Source organism: Eutrigla gurnardus (assembly GCF_963514095.1).
Source record: "Eutrigla gurnardus genome assembly, chromosome: 21".
In the NCBI taxonomy this organism is placed as follows: domain Eukaryota; kingdom Metazoa; phylum Chordata; class Actinopteri; order Perciformes; family Triglidae; genus Eutrigla; species Eutrigla gurnardus.
The window spans coordinates 8,273,466-8,290,263 of NC_139932.1; the positions used below are offsets into that span (position 1 = coordinate 8,273,466).

General features: G+C 42.4%; 1 protein-coding gene across 2 annotated transcripts in view; it reads right to left on the reverse strand.

The window, feature by feature from the left end:
* The window catches only part of chrm2a (cholinergic receptor, muscarinic 2a), a 63,707-nt gene that overhangs the window by 37,136 nt on the left and 9,773 nt on the right, over window positions 1-16,798 (reverse strand). The window lies entirely within an intron of this gene.

Genomic DNA, 16,798 nt, shown 5'->3' on the forward strand with positions numbered 1-16,798 from the left:
GCCTTAGTTCACTAGGTGTGTGTGTGTGTGTGTGTGTCTGCACCCTGCATGGGAGCCACAGCCCTCCGAGACCATTATCCCAGCAGCACTCTCACTCATATTTCCAGATCAGGCACACCTCATGTTTAAATGCAAATTGCAACCAGAGCACCTTGCGGGAAATCTCTAAACCCAAGCCTTTTTTTTTTTACGCTTTATAAAACTCAACTCTTAACGCGCCGCTGTTTATGTCTTTTAGCATATGATGAGCGGGAAGCGAAGGAATGTCACACCTGCTTTTGAACTGCAGGCGGAGAAAATGTCTTGAGCTGAGGAAGTTGAGGGAAAGACGGGAGCGGCTGATAAAAGGATAAACACTTGAGGAGATGTTTAGTGCACTAAGTCTGGCGCTAGCGAAGAGATGTGGTGTGATGATAACAAGTCGTGTTTATGGTAGGTCGCCGCATCGGACACATTAGCCGTTACTGTCTGCGTCATGCCATGCACTGTTATGACTAATCACAGAACGCGGGACGGCGGAGGAAACGCAGAGCCATTGCGTTTTAAAAAGAAACAGCTGCCTTGAAAAAAATGAGGTTTTCCTTCCAGCACAATGTGAACACCAGCAGGGCTTCAGTGATTGAAGAATTTGGGGGGGAAAGCTGGAGGCTGAAACATGTCGAGGCCGCGTGATGCATCGCTGCAGTCTCACATTGTTAGACGATACGTTGTCCAAATGATTTCCCCGTGGTGAAAATCTGCCTAATGATCTTTCGTCTCTGGTGATTCATTTATTATGCTAATAGAAAAAACTGTTGGTCCGACCAGACATTGCTTAAAAAAAACTTAAGTGTACTTCAATGTTAACTAATCACGTCGGGGAGAAGATTTGAAAAGCCACCAGCATCTTGCCGCATTACAAGATGATGAAAATTATTCATAAATTTTGTCAGATGATGATAAGGGTTTAAAATATCGAGAGAGAGAAAAAGGCAGCCTTGGACGTGGATTGTAATCTCTGTTAAATCCCCCATGAGCAGATCTGGGAACTCTGAATAAATGTCCACTAAGGCTTAACATATGAGAAACCATATGCTGCATACTGATTGGCTGTGGAGTGGCATGACCTAAGATAGGTTTCTTTGCTGCTTCAAGTGAAATCATGTGTGTGTGTGATATTATAATAATAAATTAATAATTATTGTGTGTGCAATCAAATTTGGTTGTTTTTACACCTATAAGACCTTCAAGATATTCTATTACAGGCCTTCAAAGCTGGCTGGGCTGCCAACTTAATCACATTTACACCAGGATGGGCTGTCGTATCTCCCAGATTGATCAGCCAGAATAGTGAGATAATTGTTGCCGTTTAATCACATTGATAACGTTGCTCATGAATGCGTTTTAGATGACTGTTTGTGTCCCTTTTTGATTGCTGAGTCAATATCGGTTAATGTTCAGGGGCCTGGCAACCTGTGGAGGACTGAAGGGCGGGAAAAGGCGTTGGGTAAGAGATCTTTAAATTGATTGTTCAGCAACATCGGTGAGCATCTGTGAAAAATATTCACGAAGCTTCTCAAGGGATATTTTAGAGATGCTTTTATGCTCATTTTGGCAACAGGATGGAGATGGAGCGGTATTTGGATGGAACAGCTATGGCGTGGCTATAAATGATAAATTATGAATATAAAACCATAGCTCACAGTGACAGGCTGCCAAACTCTTAAGAAAAAATAGGCTTCTTCTGTTTGAGGGCAAAGATTCCTTGTAAAACCAAGTTGCTCGGCTTTCCCTGCCGCTAGACCTAACCAAATAAGACAAAAAAAAAGTTATTTTAAAACTGTATCACGAACCGCGTTGCCAAGAATACAGCGTCTCGGTGCAAAATCTGCACCTTTGTATGCAAATTAGCTTCAAATTGAGAGTGATTCATAAAGATCAGCGTCTTCAGAGAGCTGGTGTTAACTGACGCGTATAACGTGTGTCACCTCAAACTCATCATTTTGGAATGCAATGACTGTTGCGATACATTGATAAAGCTCCTATATATGTCCTTTTTGAAAATGTTTAACGAAAAGTATAAGAGAATGTAATTAATATTATCGTCATTAATGCTGTAATACTTCACCCACATGTGTGTCTGTGGTGTAAATTGGCACAAAGAAAGTATAGATGTTAAATGAGCCCGAGTGAGTCAATAAAAAACTAAACATTGAAACTGAAGGAATAGTAATTATTCTCTCAAATGAACACATTTCGATTGGTACTTAAAAACGCTATGAAGCTTTGTCAGAAGTGGTGGAAATAACAGTTGAGGGCTCTGGTGCTTGTATTAAGTTTGGTGTGTCTCTGTGTGTGTGTATGTTCCAAATGATTTTGCACGTACCATTTTTGTTTGTTTTTCCTTAACAGTCAATACAATTATGGATTTTTGAAATCCTGCAATCCTGTCATAGTGTGGATGTTATTACAAGCAAAACTACTGAAGATGAGAACAGCTTGTTTAAACATTTTGAAAATAACTCAAAAATGATTATGTACATACAGAACAGAAACAGAAATTGTTTGTATCGGTTGCATGAGCAGATCATCTCAAAAAAGAAATACAATTCAATTAAAACTGCAAGCAGTGATGTGACGGGCCCTCGCTCATATGCGGTCGTGGAGTGCCTGTGGTCACATGGTAGTGTTGCAGCCGCCTACCTGTGCTGCGGCCACCTTCTCGTGGTGCAAGTTTAGACACAAGCGACATTCAAAGCCATCTATCTCCCTGACAGGTGTCTGAGGTGCATGTGAAGTTTGGAGCAGATGAGACAATTAATAAAATCATTAGCAGGTATTAAACAGTGACAGAGGTCACATCTTCTTCATGCCTCCCTGACATCTCTCTGAGTCCCCTTAGTGTTTCTCCTTCCCCTCCCCCTCTATTTACAGTCACAGAGCTGATACGCAGGTGGTTAAAAACAGGTTTTGCCTCTTGACTTTAGGTGGTGGGTCCAAGAGGCTTTTTTGTACATTACCACATGGTCTAGCTAGCAAAAACATTTTATGCACGTATGCCCAACCTAAAGGGGGGGCTGTTACTCAGAAAAAGGCCATAAAATCCGTCACATTTCCTGTCGCCATTAGGTGGTGCTCTGACTGTGAGTCAAAATTGCAGTGCAGTGCAGACGTGTTCAGGACGGGACTCTTATCAAGTATGATATTTTATGGAGCAGATGAGAGAAGAAACACTGAAGTTTTAACAGCTTTGATGCTTTTGGCGAAGTTTCAAAATAGTAGCGCAGTCATGGCATCATTCTGGTCACGCCCCTAAACTTTTGGAACATCTTTGGGTATTGGGTGCTATGCTGAGGTCTCCGAAACGCGAGTTACTTCCGTGCAAGAATAATGAGAAACATTGCAATTACAATAGGGCCTTCACGACGTTGTCGGCGCTCGGGCCCTAATTAAAAAACATATTTACAGACGAAGTTGCAAATTAATATATGAGCCCTTTTTTGATATCACTTTAACAACTCTCATCCATTGAACTTGTAAGTCCATGTTTCTGCCTGTATTTCCTTTTGAGGGTGACAGTATTGCCTCCCAGAGCTGCTGGTTTGAGGTATACCACCCACCCTCACAGAGCTCCCTTTTAAGGATGCGCCACGGGTTCTCAATAGTGTAGAGGTCAGGGTATGATGGTGGCCACACAACATGATTTTCGCAGTTCAGTTTTGTGATTTGGATTTTGGTTTGTCAGTACCCTAACTTTGTTTTAGATCGGCCTCTGCCTGTTTGTGTGGCAAGCACATTTTCTGTTTGGTGACCGGCATGGTTCCTTTTGTTCGTTTCATTTTTTCATTAATAAAATTGTACTGACAATTTCTTTCAACAAGTGCCTCCCATCCATCTTTCTGTCCATTAACATCAATGGTTACTCCCGGTTCCGTATCGGGACATAACGGATCTACCATCTCATTTCCCAATACTCCAGCCCAAAACATCACTCAGTCTTGTTGGAACAGGGTGGCCATTCACCAACCATCCAAAACACCATCCATCTGGACCATCCAGTGTAGTGCGGCATTCATCAGTGAATAAAACTGTTTGAAAATTAGTCATCATGCATCTCTGAGCCAAATGAAAACATTTCTACTTCTGAGTATTAGTTAGGGGTGGCCGACACAACTCCAAGCCTCTAAAGGATCCTGTATCGAGAGGTTCTTTTGGACTCCAGAGACACCAGCAGCCTCAAATACCTGTTTGCTGCTCATCAGTGGCTTTTTTTTATAGGTGAACTTTTAATACTATTAATTTGCCTGACAGAAACTTTCCTTACTAACCCTTTATCTGACCATTGTTTTCATGCCTTTTGCAAAACATTGCACTACTTCACGCTTTCCACCTTCAGAAAGATCTTTCTCCCTCCCAACATTGCATGAGAACTGTGACTTGCTTAATAATGTTGAACAACCTAAGTAGGTTTCCCTTTAATTGAGATCACCTGGCATACTAATTAACAAACCTGTCTGAGATCGATACCAGTTATCTAAAAAGATAGGAGGAATCAAACAAGCAAAAATAAAACAATAAAAGTTTATTTAACTGAAATCCTACTGATACATGACTTGCATGATAATTTGGAACATTTGTAGGTATATGCGTGTGTGTGTGTGTGTGTGTGTGTGCGTGTGGTTTGGCTCCCTCGGCTTCTCTCTCTCTACTTTCACTCACCTGCGGTTCATCAGCCCCTCACCCAGCCAGCACACCTGCCTCCCATAAGCCTCATCAACCACAGTATATAAAGCCTCTCCTTCTCCTCACCATTGTTCACTCCTCCACCAGCCTCTTCCCAATTCCTCTTCTACTTAAAATGTACACCTAAATAATTCAGAACCCTTTTCCTTGTGTCCCTTTGTCTGTGTTTGCATATGGGTTCTAATATAGGAAATATATATATTCTACCTTGGGATTTTCTTTCTTTCCTCTTCCTTGTGTATCTATACTTTTTGAATGGCTTGACAAATAACATTTAAATATATACACTGACAAATTAATCCACTGTTCTGTTTGATCATTTCAGTAATTTTCCAAACAAAAATGCTTCTCAGTTGTGAGGGTTTGCATGTTCTTTGTCTCGCGTGAGAGCAAACCGAGACAGCAGACTTGCAGAGCAAAGCTTTATCCATTTCAAGGTTCTTCAAATAGACTTGCATTCATTATGAGTGTGGTTCACTGCGGGTTACCTCTGAATAGCAATCCGGCGCAATTACATCAAGCGGAGACCTGTACGCGGGAGAGAGCTGTGGCGTGCCATCTACGGAAAAAGGCGTTTGCCAACCCGCCGAGATGAAACTGCTCGCATCACACGTTCCCTTATCACACGTTCACTTATCACAACTTCACCTCAGGATCCTCCTTCTTTGCAGCTGCTGCTTTATGTCTGATGAATTCTGCATCGCCACGAGATCCCCCCCCCCCCTCAGAGCGCTGTAGAGAAACGCGTTCACACAGCGATGAACTGTCAGAAGTGCTTTGGAAAGACCTCATTGAGAGCACAAGCAATAAAACAAGCCTTCTAGTGTTTCCATTTTTAAATACTCTGAAGGGAACGGCTGTAATGCAATTTCTGAGTACTTGGTGTCCCCCGACTACAACTGCCGGGGCCCTCCTTCAAAGTGTGGGCTGTTGCTTTTATTGCAGCATCAGCATTATGATGCAGGGAGGAGGGAAGGGTTGCCTCGCCAAGTCTGAAAACCTGATCATAGATCTCGTTGGACATCTACACTGTCTCTTCATTATCTGCTCTGAGCCAACATCCCAGCAGGGGGGGGAATGTGTCTGGATAAAAAAGGCTCGATTATGTAACTGGCTGGCAGCCTATTTGCAGGCCGACGCATCAATCTTCCACTGACTCTGCATCTCTCTGGACGATCTGAACATCCAATATACAAGACTGATCTGCATGCACGGTCTGCTGGAAAATGTTGTTTCATTTAACCAGCCGCTCTGATCGATCAAGAAATCCAAAGTCACTAAATATGCGTGGAGAAGTGCCAGCGTTTTATTTAAATCTGTATCTTGCCTAATCTGTCTTCTTTGCAGTGGGTGGAACGTTTCTGCACCTGCACATTTAAGCCAAACGAGCCAGAGCTGCAAATCTCACGGACGTCCCGTCGCTCTCCGGGAGCCTCGCGGATGAACGCAAAGCCCAAACCAAACACAGAGAGTGATTAGTGGATCTGTTTAACCTCAGGGCAGAAGGCTCCGGTTATTAGACCGGAGAGTTTACTTAGCTGTGTGTGTGTGTGTGTGTGTGTGTGTGTGTGTGTGTTGCTGTGTGTGTGTGTGCTGCTGCCTTTCCCCGGTCCCCTCTGTCTGACACGGTGCCACTCGGAGCTAATGGGGCTAATTTTCATCATCATCTGCCTGCCAGATACTCTGTTAAATCTGTAAAAGTGTAGTGCGTTTACTCGGCCCGGTCACTTAAATTCAATTTTGAGCCATTGAGTTTATTATCAGAGGCGCTATTAAGTCATTGTTTTTCAAGTCACAAGTACGTTCTTGGACTCAAGTGCCAGGTCAAGTGACAAATCCTCAAAAAAGTCATAATAATCTCTCCATAAAATGTATTGCCCTTTTTAACAGTTTTAACACAAATAATAATATATTAAATTCAGAAAAAAATACTTTTTAAACAAGTTTTTTCAAACAAGTGTGACTGAGCTTCCTCTTAGAAAAAAGATCTGCGGAATTGTCTAATATTTGGACTTGAAAGGTATCAAACGTTGCTGTTGAAGTCCACTTTGAGTTGCAAGTCTTTTTGTTTTGTTTTTAACTTGACAAACGACTCTAGTCATCAAATTTACCAGTCTACCTCTGCTAGTCACACATACAGTATGTAGAGTTCCTGTCGAGCAAATATTGTATATCATTATCATATTTTATTTTTAAAAACGAATTCATTTATTTGGGGATAGGTTAATTGATGACTCTAAATTGCCCATAGGTGTGAATGTGTGTGCGAATGGTTGTTTGTCTCTACATGTTGGCCCTGTGATAGACTGGCGTCCTGTCCAGGGTGAACCCTGCCTTCGCCCGATGATAGCTGGGATCGACTCCAGCCCCCCCGCGACCCTGAATACAGGATAAGCGGTAGACAATGGATGGACGGATGGAATTCATTTATTTCACCACTATAATTACTTAATACAAGATCATCAGCATATAGTTAAAATGGACTCCTGACCTGTTGCTTGAATGTTTGTGACATAGTAATGATAATCCCAAAAAATGGGCCGACACAATTACGTGGTGTTATTTGTTGGGGGTCGTAGGTCAACATGTGGCAGTGTTGTCATGTGAGCTGGTCTGTATTCTCTATGAATCTTTCCTGGTGTTGGCTTATTAGCTTTCTGCTGAGTTGTTTCCCTGGCCTGATGATATTCATCGGCAACCGACGAGATTCTGCACCAGTTCCACTTGAAAATCAGATTGGTGTCGCTTCAAGTGTTTACGCTCCTCGGCGCGCCCAATGTCAAAACCATTTGTGTGGATTAAACATTTCCACGTCTTACTGTTGTGTGCAGCAGGCAAAGAGGAAGACCTTCTTCTTTACCTTTTCTAAGCACATCTTCCCATTTTCTCTCATTTGTGCAGAATTGAATCTCTGAAGGTCAGATTATTTTTCCTTTTAAGGGAACATATTTCTGAATGTGTTCCTTTCCCACATTTCCTATTATGTTGCTTTATTCATCAATGTGCTCCATTAAATATTGATTTGAATTTTCACTCCCTTATTCCAGCTTACTGTTCGATTTCTTTTTCTTAGGCTCAGAATACTGGATTTTAAGGTTGTTTTAAGGCCATTCCTTAGATTTAAGAAAATTGTTTAAAAGAATTGTGGCCAAGAAATGTACTAAGCAGGATGTTCAAAAATGGTAATGTATATGAGACACAGTCCAGGTACTATTATAATATAGTAATATTGTAATGAGTTTGAGACTTCACTTTACTTGAAGCTACTTGTTTTCCACCCGGCTGCAACTAGACGTTTATCCTGACAAAGGAATCACTGAAGAGTCTCTTTGATGCTGACACGAACAACATCACAATTGGTTGGGTTTTTTTTCTCTTTTTTTCCTTAATTGATGCTACCTTTTGAGTTGAACAAATGCATGTTCATTGTGTTAGGCTGTCACTGAGTGAAAATGAAGAACAGGTGCAGCAAATAACATGAAGTGGTTAGCGAGTGTGTGTGTTTTGCGTGTGTTTGTCTGTGTGTGTGTGCGTGGGAAGAGAATCCGCAGCTATAAAAGTATTTACTTGAGATTTAATGTTTTGTTTACGAGTTCTCAAATGGCTTTAATACAAAGAAAAGCTTCAGAGATTTTATAATAGACCAGAAAAATGTTCAAACTTCAGGCGAGCAGACCAATTTAGTCTTTGCTCCACCACCTGCATATTTATGGAAATTCATTCCATCAGACTTTCAAATCTGTGCTACTGAAAAGTTTGCTTTTACACCGCTCATCTTCTCCTCAGTGAAAATCACTTCCTTGACCAAGCTCTCAATTTTACAAAAGGATGAAAAACGTTGAGGGTGAGGGTTCAGGGAGAGGGAGAGATTTTTAATAATCACTCCGTGACGACCATATAAACAACAGGATGTCTTCCCTGCTCGGCATATTTTTTCTCAGCGGCATCAGGAAAGGCCTTTTTGTTGTGTCATCCATTAGTCTGAAGCCTCAAGTTAGGCAGTCTGGCCTCCATCTTGTTTTTATGCAACCAGAAGTGACATAAGAGGGTGGAGGTAAATGGGTTACTCATCATCATTTACTAAATCAACGTCATGTCATGTTAAAGAAGACTTGAAACTAGAGATTGAGACCACAAAGTCATGTTTACTGAGTTAGTATCAAGCGAGAAGCTCTGGAGAAGTCTGATATACAATCAGACTTCTCCAGAGCAGTCGCCCTCTGATGGCCAGTAGAAAGAATGCAAGATTGAGCCACTTCCACGTTGGTTTCACATTTAAGGTTAAGTTTAGGCATCAAAACTACTTGGTTAGGTTAAAAAGATAATGGTTTGGGTTGAAATAAGTACATCTGTTACAAAACCGAAGCTAAATGGACGTAACTTCACATGAGTCAGTAAGTCATATCAATAAAAATAACTCAACTTTTTGGTTTCATGCATATAATAATGGGTTTGTATTGGAGTTATACATTGCGTCTCATAGCTTTGAGAGTCCTGACTGGTGGAATACATCACCTCTCTCTCTCCCCTACCTTTGCTGTCGGCCTCTCTCACCATCAAATTAAGCAGAAACGCCAAAGACATAACAAAGCTTAGATTTGCACATCACAGCCAATCAGAGAATCCCTCACAAGGAGATTAGATGAAATTCCACCGTTCTTTCATTTAACAATAATCTTGATGGCAACTGGCTGGTCCTTTCATAAGATGCCACCAGGGATTTTAATCATACATGTCACGGGCTGCATCTGAAAAGCTGCAGTCAAGAGAAATTGGAATTGAGAGGATCACATGGCGGCTTTGGCGGAGACTTCAGAGGCTTTGTTTCGGTCTCAAAGATAGAGGTGAAGTAGCACAATGGATGCTTCTTTTAGGGGTGACTTACTAAAATGATGTATTCTTAATATTTTTTTGATATGAAGTTAAATAGCGGGGAATATTTCTCCAAAGAATAGCACAGATTTATGGGTTGAGCAAATATTAGTGGAAGTTATTGGCTCTCTCTCGAAATTCCATTTGTGTCATTTCTTTTGTAAATTTTACATCCTTCTTCCACACACTGACGTTAATTTGGGGAACATTCCACTATTACACTACTCTTGAACGCTGTTATCCTATTGGAGGATTTGGAGTAACATTTTAGAGGAACTATTGACTTTTAGCAGCTTTTCAAATCAAGCCTTTAAATCCCAAAGCAGATGTTAGCAATAATCTGCATGTAATTAAAACCGGCATAAATCATCATATCCATTATTAGTGGGGGATATGGACACTTCTGCATACATAATGAGGCACAATGTCTGGTTTTGTACTTTTGTTTGCAATAGCACTGTGATGGTGACCAAAAGAGGACAATAAGAGACCATTTGCGAGTTTATAATTACAAACAAAGCCTCAAGGCTGCATATATTCACCGCACAAATTTAACCATTAATTAAGAAGATGATAAATAGTAGTATTTTGGAAAAACATTGGCGTATTCCTTTTTTTCCACAAGCTGTGAATCATCTTCTAAATCCCTCTGCAAATCATCTCGCAATCCTTTGGGAGGTACCGTCCTGCAGTCTGCTCAAGATTAATACCCAGCCGTTTCTTTGGAACTGATTATTTCACTTTTTTTTCATAACGTTCGTGTGTGTGTGTGTGTGTTTTATCTCAGCCCAGCAGAATGAGTCTGCGCTGCCATAGAGCGCTTTGCCAGTGAATTGAAATCCTTCAGTGCAGGTGTGGAAAACCGAGTGGTGAAGAGGCTCCTTCACTTCTGCACTCCACAGATAACTTTAACATTTGACCACGTATTGTGTTTCGTGGCGGCTGGTCTCATGAAAGCACGCGGCCGTGCTTTCCTCCAAACAGATTTGTATTTGTATTTGTTCAAAAAGGGGAGGAACTCTTGAGGAGGAAAAAAAAAAATTGGTGGGTTCAATTGCTGCATGGACCCAATTAATGACCATTTCTTATCGACAATCTGCTTATTTTTGTAAAGTCGGTAGAAGCGTCGGACAAAATTTAACTTGTGCTCCTAACAAGATGCATGTTGCTTTTTGGTCAAGTTTTGGAATTATTATTTCAAACAGTCAGCAGTTTCTATCTCTCAGATTTGTGTTTGTAACAAACGGAGCGTTCAGGCACTCGGATGTTTTTTTTTTTAAATATATAATGAATTAGTCAAGCTTGGAAATGAAAACTTCAGCTGTCAGCCGGATGCAGTCGGTCCTGCTGCTACCAGAAGAGAGATGAACTGCTTGCATGCTGATTTTGTATCTAGGTTATTGGTCACTCTTTCCCTCCCTCTTGCCTCTCACTCTTTCTGCTTCCTCCCCCTCTTCTTCTCCTCTGCCATAAGTCTAAGACGGTCCTGCCATGTTTATGAAGTGCTTTCATGTTTGCGAAAAGAACGTTTAAAATGACATTTTCTTTATGGAAACCATCTTCTCTCATCTCTGACCTTGCTCTTACTGGTAACGCAATCAACATACCATTTCCGTATAAGCAGCCGACCCCCATCGTCTTCACACTGCAGCCATTTTCCGGAGCGATTTCAGGGGATAATAGCGCTCACAAATCATCCGCTGGGCAGTGGAGCCCATGAAATTGATGTGCCTTCATTTCAAAACAATGGAGGTGCCTTATGAGGGGCCTCATGATGTCATAACTTTAGCAGCTGACAGGTCTTGCAGGTGTATTTTGGCCCCGGGATGGGCACAGGGCCAATAAAAACACAGTCGAGACAGCTAAATCAATCGCCGTATCGAGGAAGATGCCAAGATTGTGGTGTAAGCAGCCGCCAGATGCTCGATCACATTCTCCGCACTGGGCAAACTGACAGCTTTTACTTAGAAAACCAGGCCTCCTTATCTCCCTGGAGTTGAGTAATGCTTCACTGTCGATCTGTGACAATGTCTCTGCAATTTCAATTCCCCACAAAATATTCCATGGAATATAAAAAAGAGAAAACGACTGGAGACAAAAGCTAAATGCACGATCAGTATTTTGACAATTGACATATGACAAAACATCACGACCCAATGCACAATAGGCCTTATCTCTCATGTGTGTAAATGAGCATTCCTGACCATTTTTACTGCCATTACAAGAGGTCAGACCAAATAAATGCATTCAGGCAGAGTATCTCATTGGTTTCTTTCCCCCTCATCAGGGAAACAATCAGGATGTACGTTAGCCTTTCATATTAGATGCCATGTTATAAGTAAGCTACGATTGTCACAGCAATAGGAACAAACAGGCTCCCTCACGACTCAAAGTTGTCCTGCAGATATAAATATTAAATTAAAGGCTATGGAAGAAATTTACTTGGTGACCATAATGAAACTCCTGCGACCCACCTGTCGGTCCCGAGTGCTCTCCACAATAGAGTCTGACCCTAGGAAGAGCTGCTTGGGTTTTAGTGGGATTGAGTGATGCGTTGTTCACATGGCGAAAGGACCCCATAAATCTCCGAGCTGTAAATTAACGGGATGGGCGTCGGTAGACGTGCCTTGCTGATTTGAACGCATTGATTTAAATCAAAAAGGAATGAACCAGCCTATCTATTTCACTGGGAAAATCTCAGCATGATCAATCAGACACATTGCCACTTTTAATTAATTCCTACCGTTTACATTTTTCATCGAGGAGTACATGGGTTAAGCACACCTCCTGTATGAAAAGATTAAAAAGCCACTCACATGCTAAAAGAATTATGGATGACTGAGGAGCAACGGCTTAATTGGAAATTGATTGACTTGGCCGCGTTACACCTGGTCTCATAACATTCCACATCCCTCATGCGTAGGGAGTCGGATACGTTTTACAAAAAGGCGGCAGAACCTTCTTATTCTGGTGTCTCTGAAGGAGAAAGTTGCCTGGATGAAGCCACGTTGCCTCGCCAGGTCCAAGCCGTCGCTTCAAAGAGCCGGGGGAGGGGGAGGATCTTTGCATGACGGATGCAGCTTTGCTTACTGTGAGTGGCGGGAAAACGAGCTGCACCTCCGTATCGACGTTTCACGTGCAGCATCTGCCCTGCGACCGCCACACATTAAAAATTGCACCTCCTCTTCCTTCCCGAGGTGGATGCCTGCATGGTGACGCTCCTATTGAGCGTAGAACACATTTATCTGCAATTCGTGAGAGGAATTTGTGAAACATGACGTTGGCACCATTTGCAATGTGCATGTTAGCAGTGCTGGGTGCTTTTTTGTGAAAGAGGCCCCAGATATTTAACCTAATTTTGAAATTCATAACCAGAAGTTATCAAACTAGATGCCGGTCTATCAACTTTGGCAGATACCGAAGGGTTGAAAGAGGCAAAAAGCTGCGAGCAGAAACCCCTGTAGCTGAATATAGAAGCGACTACAGAAGAGCCTTCAGATGAAGCTCTTTTAATGGCTGCTGGTGCTGTCAACTAGTCTGGGTTGCAGTTAATCAAATGAGCAACATGCACGCTGCTTTTTCCCCCTAGTCAATTTTTATATTTTTGCTCCGAGGAAAACAAACACCATATGTGGTAAACATGCACGAGCGTGCAACAGCTCGATGATTGTTTACGATCTGCGTGGAAGCAAAGCCCGTGGATAGTTGATTCCCCCCGACCGCAGACCGATGCCGCGCCTCGGAACATTTCCTACGGGATCCAGACTAAACCAATTATTTCATTGAACAAAAAACATGAAAAATATATTATTTAATTTTGTCTATAAAATTGTTTTTTGTTGTGTGTTTATTAAGAAACGTAACGGCTTACAATGCATTTACCAAGAACATGTTGGGACGTTGTCTTAAAATCCACTTCATCATCCACTTTTCCTTCACCCAGCCCAATAAATGGCAGTAAAATGTGTTTTAAACCATTTTCAGTTTCTTACATCAGTGGGTCTGGGCAGACAAGCTGGGTCTATTTTACATAAAAACATCACGGTAGAACTCTATTTGTGTTTGTCGAAGGAGAAACGTTGCAAACAGACTTCAACTATAGACTATAGTTTGCAGTACTAGAGATTACACTTCCAGCTCGGAGAGCACGAGTCTGACAGACGGAGACCATCTTCGTGAAGCAGGGACGGCATGCATGGCTACTCCACGGGCTCCAGACAGACAGAGACTGACAGTTAAAACGTGGGGTGGGGGCAGACAAGAGGAAACTCCTCTCCGACTGCCTTTATGTACGTCAGCCGGGGTCAGTGGCACAGCAATCCTCGGATGTAAATGCAGCTAAACGCAATGGCACATAGACGGATGCGCGCACCTCTCGGTGAGCGAAGCATCTCCGGCTGTCAGATCGTATCCAGGAGGTTCGGCGAGGTCAGAGTGGTGGAGCAGGAGCAGGCAGACAGCTCGTCAATGCTGTCGACAACCAGATGTATGAACCAATACTTGAGGGAGTCGCAGTTCTTCTCTGTTGTTTATGAACACATCATACTGGACAGGGTCGCACAATGCCACCTGCACAATGCCTATACGGTTGCTCGTTTGAACATTCCCCGATGAGTAAGTATGAAGTCCAACTCGGATCCATACGTGCTGTTTATTACGGGGCTCGGTTGGCTCAAGTTGGCACATTCAAACGTCACTGCCATGTGTCTTGGAGGGGAATCAGATTCCAGAGTCGACATTTACATCGCTTTTCTAGGGCAGCAGCTTCATTATTGAGCCACGGCACGGTGGACCAGACCATTACTGCCCTGGAGAGAGAGGGAGAGGAGATGGGAAGATGAGAGAAGCGAGGATAGGATAAGCAGAATGATGGGGTGGGGGAGAGAGAGGGAATGAGGGCGTGTGAATGAAGGATGCTAGCGTGGGGACGGAGAGGAGAAAAGAAGTGACCAAATAAATCACCAGCCAAGATAATTGGACGAGCCGCACTCAAGGGAACGGCCGGCGCGCCATGAAAAGTGACACCGTGATTTGCAATTAACTCCGGGAGGAGGAATGGGGGATTCAGGTCCCTTTGGATTAATTCCAGGAATGTGATACCTGACAACACGGCGGCCATGCCGAATGTGTTGGGAATCATTGGCATCATTTAATTTATGTGGCGGCACCCCCAGGGAGCAAATGTCTCGACCTGAGCAGCAAAGGTATGGCATTAGACCAGCAGGTGGGCCCGGACTCTCAAATGACCCCGGAGCCATGACAGAGCTGTACTCGGAGCTATGAGTCATTTATTTGTTTGTCTGTTGAGCTGATTCCATAGTTTACAGCGCTGCTGAGGCATCGCCCTCCTTATCGGGAGAGTCTGTGCTGTAGGACGATGGCGAACCTCAAGGTCGAGATGATTCACTCAGGCCCGTAGGCTCAGCGTCGTGTTCACAAAGGGCGTCTGACGCGGCCGTAATTACACCGAACGCACAATCTCACCAAAGTGTAATTTAAAGATAGGAATCACTGCATTAAAAGGTTTCTGTTCGTTAATCTGCAAAAATAAATGTATTTTCTCCATAAGGACATTTTGTTTCAAGGCATAAAACCTTTTTTGTTTCACTCGATAAAGGCAAGTGTTTTTAAGTACTGAGCTGGAACAATATGTGAAGGTCACATCACTTATCTGTTGTATTACGGGCTCCCATTTTGCTTGCTTTAATGTATTAAAGTGTAATGATAGGAAATATGAAATGGGAGGGACAGAGAGGATGACTTCTTTGTTGTATTCAAACTCATGGTCATGCCGTCTGATCATAGATTTAGTCCAAACTGTTTGACTTTTACTTGACCTTCATTTGTATCTCTTTGGAAATGACTCGGCTCTGAACTGACTTCACCGTAATCACTCTGATTAGCAAACTTACTATGTGCCTGAAGATGGTCCTTATGACCAGTTTGTTTGTAGCAAACCATTTGACCTTTTGAGCAGACCTGCCTCCCGTAAAGCACTAATTACGGTGTCATTAGGATCCGGGAGAAAAGAAGATACTCAGCACTGATAATAAGTAAAATAATAAAAATAACCTTTGATGTATTTGAGGCATCTAGAAACGTAAACTTTTCTGATTAAATAAAGTCTGACTTTGATGAAAAGTCAAAGAAAGGGCAAACCATTAACATTTTAATCCTTTAGAATAAATTGTAGCCTAATAAATTTGCTGTTCCACCTTTTTTAAAAGTAAATGTTTTTTATTCAAACATCTTGGCAGGGTAGTTCACTGTAAAAAGACATGCACATCCGAGTGCCCAATACTACTAGACTCTGCCAACTGTAGAAGCACTGAAGGCTTTAGGTTTCCGCGAGTTTCCCTCCATAAAAGTTCAAGTATTTTAAAACATCCTTGACTAACCAAAGTGGAGAACGAGGACGTGCACTTGAGCTTTAGCTTTTAGTGGAAAGCTAATCAGCGTTACTCCACAGAAAGCAAAAAAGCCGAGCCGATTGATACTCCTGTCCCATCCTCCACGCTAACAGCTTCCAATTATCAGGCGACTGGGGAATGAGACCTCTCTGATTTAGTCATGTTGGCCGGTATTGATTGGACTGGAAAACAGTGTAAAATTGGAGAGGAGTGGGATGACCTTGTCTCTTGTCTTCCTCGGCTGATTGACAAACAAAGTAGAGGCGACTGTGGAGACGTACCAGCATAGCAATGCTCCCTGTTCGGCCTTTCAGGCTGTCCGGCTGAGAGGCATTTTAAAGACGAGGTGAAACGGCACTTAGCGCCTCTTCTGCTAAAGTGTTGTGTCTCTGCAGTTTAGGTCTTACGTCAAGAGGAATGCCATCAAATAGTTCAGCGATTTGATAAACGTTCTTGCCAGCTGACACACAGTCAGGTGTTATCTAGTCATCCCAAATCCCCAAAAATATGTGTATTTTGTTTTGTTGTTAAAAGATTAGCTCACAACCTTGTTGATCGATGGCTGGATGGATGTCATGATTTAATTGGTTGAAATCGGTAGGTATTAGCTGATGTGCATGGGCATATTTTGTTTACAGGATTTTGATATAAAACTAAGACGAAATTGATTTTTGTTGCTATTTTTCAGCATATATTAATCAGTGAACAATTTGACCGGGGGTGTGATCTAAAAGAGCATTTTTCCTTTCAGCTTGATTAAACAAGAGCTGAAAACCTTCTTTTTGCTGATGTAA